The sequence below is a fragment of the Amblyomma americanum genome, chromosome 9 (genome assembly GCF_052857255.1).
Source record: "Amblyomma americanum isolate KBUSLIRL-KWMA chromosome 9, ASM5285725v1, whole genome shotgun sequence".
NCBI lineage: Eukaryota > Metazoa > Arthropoda > Arachnida > Ixodida > Ixodidae > Amblyomma > Amblyomma americanum.
The window spans coordinates 37,012,594-37,027,053 of NC_135505.1; positions in this window are offsets into that span (position 1 = coordinate 37,012,594).

The following is a 14,460-nucleotide window of genomic DNA, read 5'->3' on the forward strand; positions in this document are numbered from 1 at the left end:
ATCCCCATACAACCAAATCCAAACCATGCAAAGGATGGTGATGCAGAAATTGCTGTCTTCAGCACCAACACTACAAGCAATATGCTTCAATCTGTAGCTATCTTAATACAGGCACATAATCCTTCAGGCACCACAGAAATGTAAAGCCTCACTGAAGGTGAAGCAAAAGGAAAACAACATGCCCCCTCTTGTACTGAAGCTTTATACATCGTACTTGATTCTTGATATACTAAAGGGGACAGATTTTGGTTTCTTGACCAAGAGCACTGTAGAGACGCACGTCCAGCCTTGAAGAGTCAATTGGGACTCTAAAAACCTCTCTGCCATTTGGCAAGATGCCAGCTTTTGCATTGCCCCCCCCCCCCCCAGGAGAGCAACAATGACTACAGCGCAGTTATCCCCCAGAAAGCAGTAACCGACTTTTACGTCACCACCCACTTGTCCTGTAGAGAGCGGAGTGCACGTCCTCACCTCCGACATTCGTCGGCTGAGTTGCGCCAGAGGCTTGTTTGTCTTCCGAAGCCTCTTTAGCTTTCCTAGGAAACTTTCAAATGGAAATGCACTGAACGCATCGACAGTTCCATGCTCCAGGCATTGCTCTGCCATGTGTGCAAGGGTGTGCACGTTGTACACGAGTTGTTTTTGTCCGTACAGCCTGCAAAGTCTTGCACAAAGTAGCACAGCAGGTGTTGAGCAAACTGTTTGAGGGCTCTGTGATGCTGAGGAGAGGCAAGTACCCTAACAGATACATGCAAATATAAAAAAGGCTTATAAAGCTCATCTGACAGGATGAACTTCAGGAGAACAGGCCCCAGGTATAGTAAAAAAGTCCCGAATTCTGTGGCCTTCCATCTGTCTAGTTTTTCAGTGCTCCTCGGTTTCCTCTGAAAGTGCTTTGGAAATGCAGTTGCTGCTTCTCGCAACTTGTCGTTGAGTGCACTCCTGTCAGCCCGGCTCAGCCTGGCAGCGTGCCCCTTGCATATCCAATTCCTAAGGAGCCGCCGCATAACCCCGGACCAAATGCATATACTCTGTAGGAAAGCATTTCACCATATCTACGTTCAAAGATAAAATTGGTGAAACACCAGTGTGATGGCGCCGATCCTCTTGCGAAAGAAAAGATGAGTCTGTTCGCTGTGGTGCATGCAGGTCAGGCAAAGTCATCCTGCTTTTTAGATAGTGCCCTTTTTGGATGCAACGCTCACAGGCATGACAACCTGTGTGGCCAGTAATTGCCTTCACGAAACTCCTTGCTGGAGCGTCGCAGATCAGGGCTTTTAAGCACACATTGACGTGCACTCCTTTAACCATCAGTCCATTGCAACTAAGGTTGCGCACTTAATAAATGAAAGGCCTGAGGAATTTCTGGAGGCATGGAGGTTTCCCTGCACAGCAGTACGCACTGACCATAAATGTTTCATATTTCTTGATGTTAATTACTCTGCACAGAATTGACCGGAGTGCAGTCAGGCTATTCCTATGCAGAGGCTGCCCATTAATATTTGCGTGCAGCTCGACATTGACAGGCGCTGGTCCTTGGCCAACAGCATGCTGAATGCCCTCAGCAAGGCCAAAATGCACAAACGAGTCGCCGTGTTCTAAATTAGCTTTCCGCTCCGTCTGCATGATGGTCCTTGCATTTTCTTTCGGGAGCTCCACAATCCCAGGCCGACGGCAGAAGTTCAGCAAATCGTTGATGCAGGCGTGCGTAATATTGTGCTTGCTAGCTATGGTAGCTAACTCCTGCGCTGTCGACAGATGACATAACGAAGCTCAGGAGACTCCTCATGAGGCTGGCCCATTTCCACGTTCTCAGCAGTAAGGCTGTTCGTGGACGAGGTCTCATCGCTTGACTCGCACGAGGGAGCGGTAGCCTCACTAGAAAGGCTTCCAGCGCAACTCTCGGACACATAAGCCTGCTCGTTGAGCTCGCTCTGCACAGATGGTACCCGGCGGGTCTGCAGTTAGCGACGAAATAGCTCGTCCGCTGCCACTAGCGCAAGCGCCGCCGGCGCAGGCTTCGCTTTTCGGCCGTTTGCTTGCTCCGGACGGTAGAGGGAGTGGAGGGGCGCTGACTTCGTCCAAGGCTGCTTCGTCGCCCGTTCCCTTGCTTCCGGAGGATTTCAGATGCGTAGACGGTGGCCGTCGGGTGCCGAGCTCTTCCAAAAGTTCCCTGTACTCTTTTTCGATGATACGTTACCTCCGCCACTTGCTCATGACCTCCGTCTCCATGCTCATGACGGAGCGCAAAAGATCGGAGTGACGGACAATCAATAAACCTAACCGCTCAGAGCTACAGGTAAAAACGAAAAGAGGCCTAACGATGAAGATACTCGCAGCGCACAAAAGCACAACCATCACAAAAAAGCGTTAACACTGCACAAAAAGACCTCCGTTTGCGAATTATTTGGTATTATATTAGGTCACTATCTTCAGTAAATAAAAAAATAATCACGAGTTGATTTGTTTTTATTTTTAATTCACGGAGAAAATAAGTGGCCGCAGCGGCGCGTCTTAATGTGAAGTTTCAAAGAATGCGTCTAAAATACGCGTGCCGTACCTCCATATTTATAACCACTCACTCGTAGCTGTTCAGCTCATAGCCTCCTTAACTCGCTCATCCATCCACTCCAGTAATACCTACACACTACTGTAGGGTTGCCGGAGCAAATGTAGTCACTGTCTGTAATTAATATTTTTTGTGATTTGTTCACAGCCTTTCTCGGCTTTGTGCCAGTGATCGATGCGGAAAGGCTATTTTCTCTTTTGAAGCGCTGTTAGCCGGTAGAAAATTTGTGAAATATTATGTGGGCCTCGGGACAGACGGAGCGTCAGCCCAACAGTCTTTACACAAAAATCAAGGCATAAAATGCGTGGTTTTAAAGTGCCTGGGCTACCCCCTCCCCCCATTTGAGTGCTTTTTATATAATGTACTAGAATTCTTTACGCCAGGCTTTCAAACGTAGCACATGTTCTCCAAAACGGCAGGATGAGTACGGAGAAACGTACGCCTGCCTCATGTGACGCCGCTGATTATTCGTAATATAGTCCGAAGTGATGGCACCCGTGCTGGACATATTATCTTCCCACATACACCTACCGGCTTAATTCTGTGCGTCAAGTTGGCTCAGCATAGCACCTGCCTTGCGATTAATTGTGAATAAGTGATCTATACTGGAAGGCCGCTTTGATCGGTGCATTGAAAAGTAGAGAACGCTGCTACGCAGAAAGAATACATATTATGGAAGTATACACCGATGATCAAAATTTGCTTTTTGTTGTATTTGTAATCGGTGAAATTAATTTGAGCGAATGAACAAGCGCTTCGGTGGAAGACCCCGGCCCCTGTCCGGCGGGCTTTAGTTCTACCGTACGGTAAATACGCCAGTTCTTTTGCGAAAACGCTAATGAGTTGTGCGCAGCTACGCAGAACGACAACACTCAATGGGAGCAGCACATATGTTACAGTTCAGGGCATGCGGTAGGGTTTTTTCTCGGCAGCCCCGAAATATCTTCCCTCAGCATCTCTGACAAACGTTTCCTGCTGAATAGGTGCCGCAGCGTTTCTTTTTTTTTCCTGTATTAAAAGTTAGCTGAAGAGGCATTACTGAGAACCGAAAGCTTCTGAGTGACCGGCGCCGTCCCGAACTCCGTTGGTTTTGTCCATCGTACATTCGGTGATTTCGTAGCAACAAATTCAATTTATGCAATCGAATCTGAGAATCGCGTGCTCTAACGAAAGTCGACGATCTGTCAGACAATACGCGGTTCAAAATGAATTATTATGGGTAGACGTGATAAATGCAAAAAATGTTGGAAAGCCGATCGACGTTCCCGCTCATGAAGTTGAACGTAATATGACCACGCATATGTAGAGGTGATGAGCCGTATGGGTTCGGAAACTTCTATCGAAACCTGCACATGGTTAGTGACATTCAAATTCATCAGTATATCATGCCTGACCAGACGGACTTTCCCATTGATGTCTCACCAGACGGATATTTTCCCATTGATGTCTGAGCTGGCACTATCTTTGTTGTCACTGCCGTCATCAAACGCAGCCGTCAAACCAATGTTGAGCTAAGTCTTAGGGCTGAGACGGGACAAAAATTCTTGGCCGGTTTAAAGTCCTTCTAGCAGCCTCCATTCCGGTCCATACCAAACTTCACGTACATGGAGGAGCGCTTGAAAAGTCTAGTTATTGGTCTACATTCTATTTCGCAGGTAGGTTTTATAGTGAACGAGACCTGGCTGAACATTTTTTCGACGGCCGCGTTTGATGACGGTAGTGACAACAAACAGTATGCCAGCTCCGACATCAATGGGAACACATATATTCTAGGGCTGGACGAAAGTTCGTGTCCACGGTCAGGCATGATACTGATGAATTTGAAGGTCCCTGACCATGTATGGGCCAAACTGTTCCCCTTCGAATCAGCTCACGACGCCTGAAATCCCTCTCTAGACTACTTCCGTCTATTGTGCTATATCTTGTGCTAGCCGCAACATGTACTAGAGTTTGTCTTGAAATTTATTGTAGTGTATTTATTTTATTGTGTTTAGTGAATTTGTCTTGAGCTGTACCTATACTGCATTGCTGAATGCATATCATTACTCAGTGAGTTTATTTTTCGGTGCTTTTTGTGTGGTGTTATTTTTCCGATACTGCTATGCTTTGAGAAAAAAACAAAACACGACGTTTATGATGAACACCTCCTTTTCTTAATCATGAATTCGCTTGCAGGCAAGCTTTGCGCTATTTCTAATAGTATTATGTATATATACTTGCGAAAAATAGTTTAATACGGCTAAGGAGTTACCTTGCAAAAACAAAACTTTTTGGCTACATTTAGGCTACTACGGAGGCCAACTTGGCTACATGTGCTTAGAGCTATCTGGCCACCCTTGCTACCCGTCCGACCGCTCCGACGGATGCCATCTCGTTCTTTGTCCGGTCGGCGCTGTGTTTTCTACGTGATGGTGAAGCCCGCCACTTGCGTAAGTATTTATGCTTTTTTGTTAGTAGCTTTTTTTGTTTCCTCGTGAGCCTACTGTCATGAGCAGCAATAATTAGAGGCGTCATTTGTTGCCCTGTTCTGTAATTGTACTATCTTATTGTTATTTGGGAGGCTAGCTCGCCACATGGGTTCGGACCGACGACATGTGCACCTTCAATTGTATGCCTTTTTCATGCACTTATCTTCTTAACGCTGCGTTGTATTGCTTCTGAGATGGGTCGCGAGACCTTCGTGCGAGAGGAACATGAGAATAAGGCGAGCGAGCTTGTGAAAAATCATTGTTTACGCACAAATCTTTTCATCAGTTTACTTCTTGCAGCATGCCACCAAAACCGTTTGCGGTCGTGAAGTTCCCGGTGGAGGACGACAGCTTGGCTGTCATACCTGTCGGGTGGCTGTCACATGATTGGCAGCATTGCCACTGGCCAAAAAGCGAGCCGCGGAGGTAATCCGCCTCGCTCGAGAGGAGGCTGACCCATCCGCCCCAGGGTGCGAGTTGTTCCGCTGCCCAGTGGCGGTCGTCACATGCCATATGTGGTTTTATTGCCGGGATAATGCTATGTGTGCAATTGTGAATTGTGGTGTTTAGCATCCCGAAGCGACGCATGGGCTGTGACGGGCGCTGTATTGGAGGGCCCCGGATTTGTATAGCCATCTTTAACGTGCGCCAACATTTCACAGCACACGGGCGCTTTTTGCTAGCCTATCAAGTGACTAATCTTTTTAAAAGTGGGAGGCTAGTGAATGATGCACATATGCATTTGTGAGCTGATATCCTTGCTTCATCTGCATCAAAAGCGATTGCCAGTTCAAATTCGCATGTGATCTAAAACACTGAAGTGCCTTGTTTTATAGTGGTATCTAGTTTCCAGATCACTGGATTCTGCAGGTTTGAAAACATTTAGGATTGACTGTGCTTTGGTCTTGTCCAAGTTTATCGCTCGTGATTGAAAAAATACCTCTATCATATGGGCATTTCAATGACTTTCAAACCAATTGTCTACGACTCAGGAGATGAACACTAGTTGCTGTACAGTTAGATGCAGCAGCAATTGAGTCAACACATGGCTTGCTCGTGACGTGACTTCTGCCCCTATCAAGCGCTGGCGGCTGTACTGCCAAAACAGTCGATCTCAGACCGTCCGCCTTGCGTGGCCTGACTGCTCCTTAGATGCTTTGGATTATTTTTTTATCCTTTCAGAGGTGATGCTGCCTCCACAGGGGAATCGCTCTATTCAATGCAGGCTATTACTTTAAACTTGCTGGATCGGTGCACGTGCGCTGCACAGAAAAGGTGTAAATGTGCGACAATATTGCCGCGAATATTTGCAGTGTTTGCTCGTTTTTCAAGTCTGCCGCCACACCACTTTATCGCTTTGTCTGCGATGCCGCCAACTTTCAATGGATCCCTAGGCGAAGACCCTGAAGAATGGTTGGACCAAGTTGAGCGCGTGGCGTCATTCAACAAGTGGGATGATGCGACAAAAATTGGACGGGTGTTTTTCTCATTGGATGGCTCCGCACGCACATGGTACGAAAACTACGAGTCGTCCCTTACGACATGGGAGCTACACAAGAGAGAACTATTGAAGGTATTCACCAGTGTCGTGAGGAAAGGAAGAGCCGAATGATTCCTCGAGTCCAGGATCCAGCTTCCGAATGAGCCCGTCCGCGGTGACGTCGATGAGATGAAACGCCTATTTCGCCGCGCCGACCACGAGATGACCGAGGAAAAGAAAGTTCAGTTTTTAATGCGCGGCGTAAAAGAACAACTCTTTGACAGCCTCGTCCCCCAGGCGCAAAAAACAGTAGAGGAATTCATGCAGGAAGCCTGCACGATTGAGAATACTCTCGGCGTCCGAACTCGGCAGTATAATCGCCCTTCCTCTGCCTGTGCAATCCGTTCGGACACGCCGGCCACCACCAGCGACAGCTTGCGGGAAGTAATCCGCGAAATCGTCCGAGAGGAGCTACGCCGATTACTGCCATCCTCCCTACAGCCACAAGCAGCGACTCTGGTGGATGTGGTGCGGGAAGAAGTGCAACAGGCACTTGGCACCCCGACGGCCACAGAACCCCAGGCCATGACCTAGGCTGCTGCAGTAAGGACTGCTCAGCACCAACGACAACCCCTACGTCCTCCCCGAGATGAGCCACTTGTTACATAACGCCGCCTCCCAGCCCCCGCTCCCCCAGCCTATGACCGACGCTCAAGCCCCAGGAAATGCGATGCCTAGAGGACCTCCGAAAACCGGCCGTTGTGCTTCCACTGCGGTGAGGCCGGCCATATTTGTCACTGCCCGTACCGACGTACCGGTCTTCGAGGATTTGCCGTTAACGCCCCACGACAACGCTTCGGACAACGTCCGTAGGAAATCGACGAGTACCTGCGTCGAGAGGAGTACACACCGAACAGCTTTTCGCGCTCACCATCACCGTCAACCTCGCGCTTTGCGTAGCCACGCCGCAGCTACGAAGCCACGGTACGAGGAAGGTCTCCCAGCTCCCGTAGAGAAAACTAAAGGCAGCAACCTCTGGAGGTGAGGTTGCTCACGAGCGAAACGCTGAAGATCCTCCACCGACCACGCCCCATGAAGACGCTGCACCTGCGACGCCGCATGAAGAACCTACTCTCGCTGCGCCGACGCCGCACAAAATGACAACCCCGACCACGACGCTAACTGCCTTCAAAACGACGACGCCAGCCAGAAAAGCTTCGACCACACGCCCCACCCGCGACTCGCATACGCGACGAAGCCGTGACCCGACGCCGAGAGCGACATGCAATGCAAGAATCAGGACCTCTGACTGAGAAGTGACTGTCGACGACCGGAAAGTTACCGCTCTAGTCGACACAGGAGCCGATTACTCGGTGATAAATGGAACATTCGCTGCGCAGCTGAGAAAAGTCACAACAGCTTGGGACGGCCCACAAATCCGCACCGCAGCGGCCCACACCTCATTACGCCATCAGGACGTCGCACAGCGCGAGTGAATGTCAAAGGACATACCTATCCTGCGACCTTTGTTGTGCTACCGCAATGCTCCCAAGAAGTGATCTTGGGTATGGATTTCCTTAATGAGCATCAGGCGATCATCGACCTGCGATCATAGCTGATCGCGCTTTCGACGGACGAAGCCATCGTTTCGATGAAAACTAGGCAAAAACACGTTGCCCTGAGTGAACTGGGGGAAGAAGTGAGCGTTCCACCCTGTTGAAGCGTTATCAGGACCTTAGGCGCCGCGAAAGCCATTAACACTGAAGCCTTCATCGAGGGGAACATGCAGTTGCTTCTAGACCGAGGAATCAGCATCGAAAGAAGCATCGCACATTTCCGTAATGGCCAGGCCGAAGTACTGTTGACAAGCTTCAGCGAAGAATACCGGCACATTACCAGAGGAACGACGATTGCTTTCTTCGACGAAATATCCGACGTACGAGATTCCTTCGCGCTCTCCGACCCCTCCGCAGAAGATTCGCCTGACCAAGAGAACTCGCCCACTTGCGACATCAACCCAGCCCTGCACCGGAACAGACAAGACCAGATCCGCAATCTGCTTCAAAGCAGCAGTGAGTGTTTTTCGACATCGCCGAAGGTGCGAGAAACGCCAATTGCCAAGCATCGCATTATTACGGACCAACCCGTCCGACCTCTCCGCCAAAGCCCCTACCGTGTGTCACCTCGAGAACGACAAGCCATCCGGGACAAAGTCGAAGAACTGTTTCGCGTCGACATCATTCAGCCTTCAAACAGTCGTTGAGCGGCACCGGTTGTTCTAGTGAGAAAGAAAGACGGCGCACTTCGATTCTGCGTGGATTACCGCCGCTTGAACAACATAACAAAGAAGGACGTCTACCCCCTCCCCCGCATCGACGACACACTGGACCGCCTCTGCAACGCCAAATATTTCTCATCGATGGACCTCAAGAGCGGCTACTGGCAAATTGAGGTCGACGAAAGAGATCGCGAGAAGACAGCATTCATAACTCCGGATGGGCTGTTTGAGTTCAAGGTGATGCCATTTGGTCTCTGTTCCGCACCAGCGACGTTTCAGCGAGTAATGGATACAGTGCTGGCAGGCCTGAAGTGGAAAATTTGTCTGGTATATTTAGATGACGTCGTTGTCTTCGCCTCGAACTTTGAAGAGCACCTCAAAAGACTTCGAACAGTACTAGACGCAATCAAGTCGTCTGGCCTAACCTTGAAAGCAGAGAAATGCCACTTTGCCTGCGAAGAGCTGCTGTTTCTAGGCCACATCGTTAGCAAGGACGGAGTACGCCCAGACACGCAGAAAAGAGCTGCTATTGAACAGTTTCCACCGCCGGCCGATAAGAAAGCAGTGCGCAGATTTCTCGGACTGTGCGCATATTACCGACGATTTGTGAAAAACTTTCCGCGCATCGCCGAGCCCCTGACCCAACGGACGAAGGCAGACGTGCCGTTTAAGTGGGAAGAGCCGCAAGCAGAAGCCTTCAAGGAACTTCAGCGTCGTTTACAGTCCCCACCGATCCTCGCGCATCTTGATGAAAATGCCGATACTCAAGTTCATACAGACTCAAGCAGCGTGAGCATAGGCGACGTCCTCGTTCAAAAAACCGACTGGCTGGAGAAAGTCATCGCATACGCCAGCCGTTCCCTTTCCAAGGCTGAGGCTAACTATTTCACAACTGAGAAGGAGTGCCTTGCCATCATCTGGGCTACGTCGAAATTCCGCCCCTACCTGCACGGACGACCGTTCAAGGTGGTCAGCGACCACCACGCGCTGTGCTGGTTTGCCAATTTGAAGGACCCCTCTGGCCGGCTCGCTCGATGGAACTTGCGTCTCCAGGAGTTTGACGTCACTGTCGGTTGCAAGTCCGGACGCCAGTACTCTGACGCCGATTGCCTCTCACGAGTCCCTGTAGATACACCGCCGCCGGACGACGATGAGGACGCCTTCCTGGGACCCATCAGCCCCAGCTCGTTTGCTCAGCAGCAACGCTCGGACCCCGACCTAAAACACCTCGTCGAGTACTTGGAAGACAAGGTTTCTTCACCCCCCGCTTCATTCAAACGAGGACTGTCTTCCTTCTGTTTGCAGAATGATGTCCTTGTGAAGACCTTTGCAGCGAGTAAAACAGCCTACCTCCTTGTGGTACCTGCTTGTCTCCGCGAAGAAGTTCTACAGGCTTCACACGACGAGAAGGCAGCTGGACATCTCGTGTTTACTCGCACCCTCGGCTGCATTCAAGACAAGTATTACTGGCCCCGACTGTCTGCCGATGTCGCACACTATATGAAAACCTGCCGAGATTGTCAGCGACGAAAGACCCCTCCCACACGACCAACAGGATTTCCGAACCCCATTGAACCTCCCTCAAATCCCTTTCAGCAGACGGGCATGGACTTGTTAGGCCCTTTTCTAACGTCAACATCTGGAAATAAGTGGATAATCATAGCGACCGACTACCTGGCCTGCTACGTGGAGGCGAAATCCTTACCGAACGGAACAGCAGCAGAAGTCGCCAAACTTTTCGTGGAGTGCATGCATCTTCGACACGGCGCCCCCGTCGTGCTCATCACAAAGGAACAGGATTCACGGCGGAGCTAGCGCAAGCTATCCTGCGTTACAGAAAAACCAGCCACCGGAGGACAACTGCATACCATCCGCAGACCAACGGACTGACCGAGCGCCTGAACAAAACCATCGCCGATATGCTCGCCATGTACGGCGATGCCGAACACAAAATCTGGGATGTCATCCTGCCTTACGTCGCCTTCGCCTACAACACCGCAGTGCAGGCGACCGCCCAGATTACGCCTTTTAGGCTCGTCTATGGCAGGGAAGCCACGACCACGCTAGACGCCATGCTGCGCAACGTTACAGAAGAAGAGAACGTCGACGTCGCCGCCTGCGTTCAACGCGCAGAAGCTCTTAGGCTTTCCCGATTACGGATCAAAGATCAGCAGCGGTCCGACGCCAGACGCTTCAACCTACGAAGACGCAACGCGGAATACAAGCCAGGAGACGCCGCCGTGGATTGAGTGAAAAGCTTTTGCGCCGTTATTTCGGCCCGTACAAGGTTCTTCGTTGGCTAGGTGAACTGGATTATGTAGTCATCTCTGACGCAATGACTGCAACCCAGCGACGCCGCGCACGGCCAGAAGTAGTCCATGCAGTCCGTCTTCAGCCGCATTATGCGCGCTAAAAGCCACTGCATTTCCATGCTCTATTTTCGCAAGATCCGTTTTATTTTTTCTCTTACTAGTCGCATTATTTGTTTTAATGCGACGGGTCGATGCTTGTTTGTGAGGCGAGTAATGCCGCGAATTTTTGCAGTGTTTGTTCATTTTTCAAATCTGCCGCCACACCACTTTATCGCTTTGTCTGCGACGCAAGACGCGACTAGATTTATCTCGATTGATCGCTGCCAGGCAGAGCTGAATCTACGTTGTTCCGGAATGTTCTAGTAACTTTGGACGCTTTATCTCGAATGTTCGCTATCACCTTTAAATTGAGCACGGCCGATAGCGGCGGGCAATCTGTTCGACGACCGCCGAGCACGCTTGTCGCTTCGCCGCCGCCGAGTGATTCAGCCCCAATAAACAGATTTCTTTTAGAAAACCCTTTTGTCCGTCTTCGTCGCTGCTTCGATTGGCGTCACCACTACGTGACAATATAGATGCATACACAGTGTGGCCGGTTTACGATGCGATGATAGATGTTGATGTAATCTGAGGTGACCCACAAGCATCGTGAAATATCTAGTTTACTCTTCCAGCATTTTGACATTAGAAAGAATGCAAGCCTCAAATCATTGGAGGTACACAACTATTTCACGAGCTGCTTGTCGAGGATCCTGTCTGCAACGAGTCTACGATACCTAAAGCTCGGCCTCAGCACGCTGTACTCTCTGCCGTTGTTGGTGGCTGTGGCCGTGGTGATCTGAACCATTTGCCTAGTGCTGTAGCCAAGGTATATGCAGTGACGCAGGGCGCAGTCTTTGTTTGGGTTGTCAAACAAGTCAGATGGCCTCAATCGAAACAAAAGCATTCACTTCTTCAGGGTGTAGTCCTTGCTCACCATGGTTTTGCAGACGTTAAGTTCACGACCCAAACCTCTTATCTGTCACGAAGTGCACTCTGCACTAATGTAAACTGAGGCTTTTGGGGTCCAAATCGTCTTGCAAGTGCGAGCCAGCCACCACCTTCGGCTGCTTGTGCTCTGGGATCTTGGAGTTCTTGCGCTAAGTTCATGTTAGTTTGCTTCGTCTTGTGCTTGTACCTGTCGCTATGATTGAAGCCACTGAGGATAATGCACAAAAGCATAGTGAAGCTGTGGATGGGCGCGAATCAACTCTGTGTGAGGAAACAGAGGCAGCGGTAAGCTAGAGGCAGTCTGGCGGTGGGTCAGCACAGCATGACCGCCTGGCAATCGATGGGCAATGAATGCGACGTGTGGGCCATGTATAATGTTTTGAGAGAGTGAAGCAGCACGGAACTGGTTGGTGATTTCGAATGCCTTCAATAGCGGCAGTGTGCACACTTGAAGATAGAAATCAGAGCCTTATAATTGGCGAATAATTGCTGATGTTAAAAATATTCAGTTGAACCTTGCTGTAACGAAGGAAACCCCAAAATGTATTTTATTAGCCACTCATTTTTATGGCAGTCATCGGCCTTTGTTGCAAATAGATTTCATGCTAACAGGCTAATCTACTACAATGTTTTCCTAATTTGCATGAAAATGACCCCACATTGCAGCGGCACTGTGAACTAGTCGAAGAAATATAGGTGTGCAGAATCAGATGGTTTGCTTTGTTACTTGAAGGCTCCACTGGTACTTTCTTACATCACGTTTGCTGTGACAATATATATTTGCAATGCTGTTGCACGAATTTCTTAAAAGTAATGAGATAGAATAGCTGCTGATATCATAATGAAATTTGTCTGCAGCCAGGAGCACAGATAAATTATACAAACAGGAGGATGTCTCTCAGCATTGCAACATTTGCTGCACCATGACAGTGCAGTTATCAAGAACCCAGTCTACATAATAATGTTCTATTATCGAGTGATTTCTTCTGTAGGGGTTATATGCTGAACTGACGGGACCAAAATATGCTTGACATCTAATTAACTGGAAGTTCCAACTAAGCGGCTTCAAAATATCGGGAGTCAACTGTATAAATTATTTAGCGGATGTAGGCGAATACAACGCAGTGATCTGTGTATACACTGATGTCTACCGCATCATTTGAAAGAAAACACCCAACCAAAAATTGGGTGTCTATACTCCTTTAAACCTGTAGACCAAGTGCGCATCAACAAGCTGTGGTGTCAGGTGATGCATGTGCATGTACCTGTTGGTCTTAAGTAAGTAAAAGCATTGGGCGCACAAGACAGGGGCAGCTTTGAAAGCAAAATTTCTGCACGCGGTTGGTGATCAATCATTAAAAGTGCTATCGGGACTGATTGCTGATCACGGGGTGTAAGTTGCTGGCCCAGCAAGTACGTCGCCCGCCCAGTCAGCTCTCCAACTTGTGTGGCGAAGGGGCGGGGGGGGGGGGGGGGAGTGTGCACACAGTAGGCAGTGTAATTCATATGTTCTGTACGCGCATGCGTTGCGCCAGCACCGCAGCTGCATCCTTAGAACACGGCCAAAAATTGACCAACCCCAGCGATAGTTGCTCTAATTGCATAATTTGTAATTAGTAATATCATATCTCTTATGCAGATTGTTGTGGCAAGGATTGCCAGTTTTCAGTGTAAAGAAGCCGATGTACATAAGTCTTACAAAAAATTAACACCGATTTTGTCTTTTATATTAAACTATAGTAGAGAATGTACTGGGGGTACGAACCCTGAATAAAATGAATACGATCGCAGTGACTGTCATATTTGTTATAAGTGGGCATGACAGTGCCGAGGTAAGCGTAGCTAGCTTAGTGTGTCACCAGTGTGCGTTGCGGGAGCTTTCAACACACGCAAGTGCCTGTCTCATGCCCTAATATAAGTAGACCAACTGAATATGTCAGCCTCGCCAACGCTTGCCTCTTCTTCCAGAGCCCACATAGGAACAGCTAGCTGTCTTCCCACAGGCCTGATCGCCTGCATATATTCATAATGACCAGGCAGTGGAAAGCTTTTGCGAAGATGTAGAATTGGCAATGGGGAAAGTAAAAACGCAGTATTCTGTACTAATGGGAGACTTCAGTGTCAATGTTGGTAAAAAGCAGGCTGGAGACCAGGCAGTAAATGAATATGGCATTGGCTCTAGGAATAGCACAAGGTAGGTATTGAGTTCGCTGAACGCAATAACTTGGGAATCATGAATACTTTCTCCAGAAAACAGAAGAACCGAAAGTGGACATAGAAAAGCTCTAACGGGGAGACTAAAAATGAAATAGACTTCAAACTGTGTTCTAACCCTGGCATTGTGCCCTGCATCTCGCTACAGA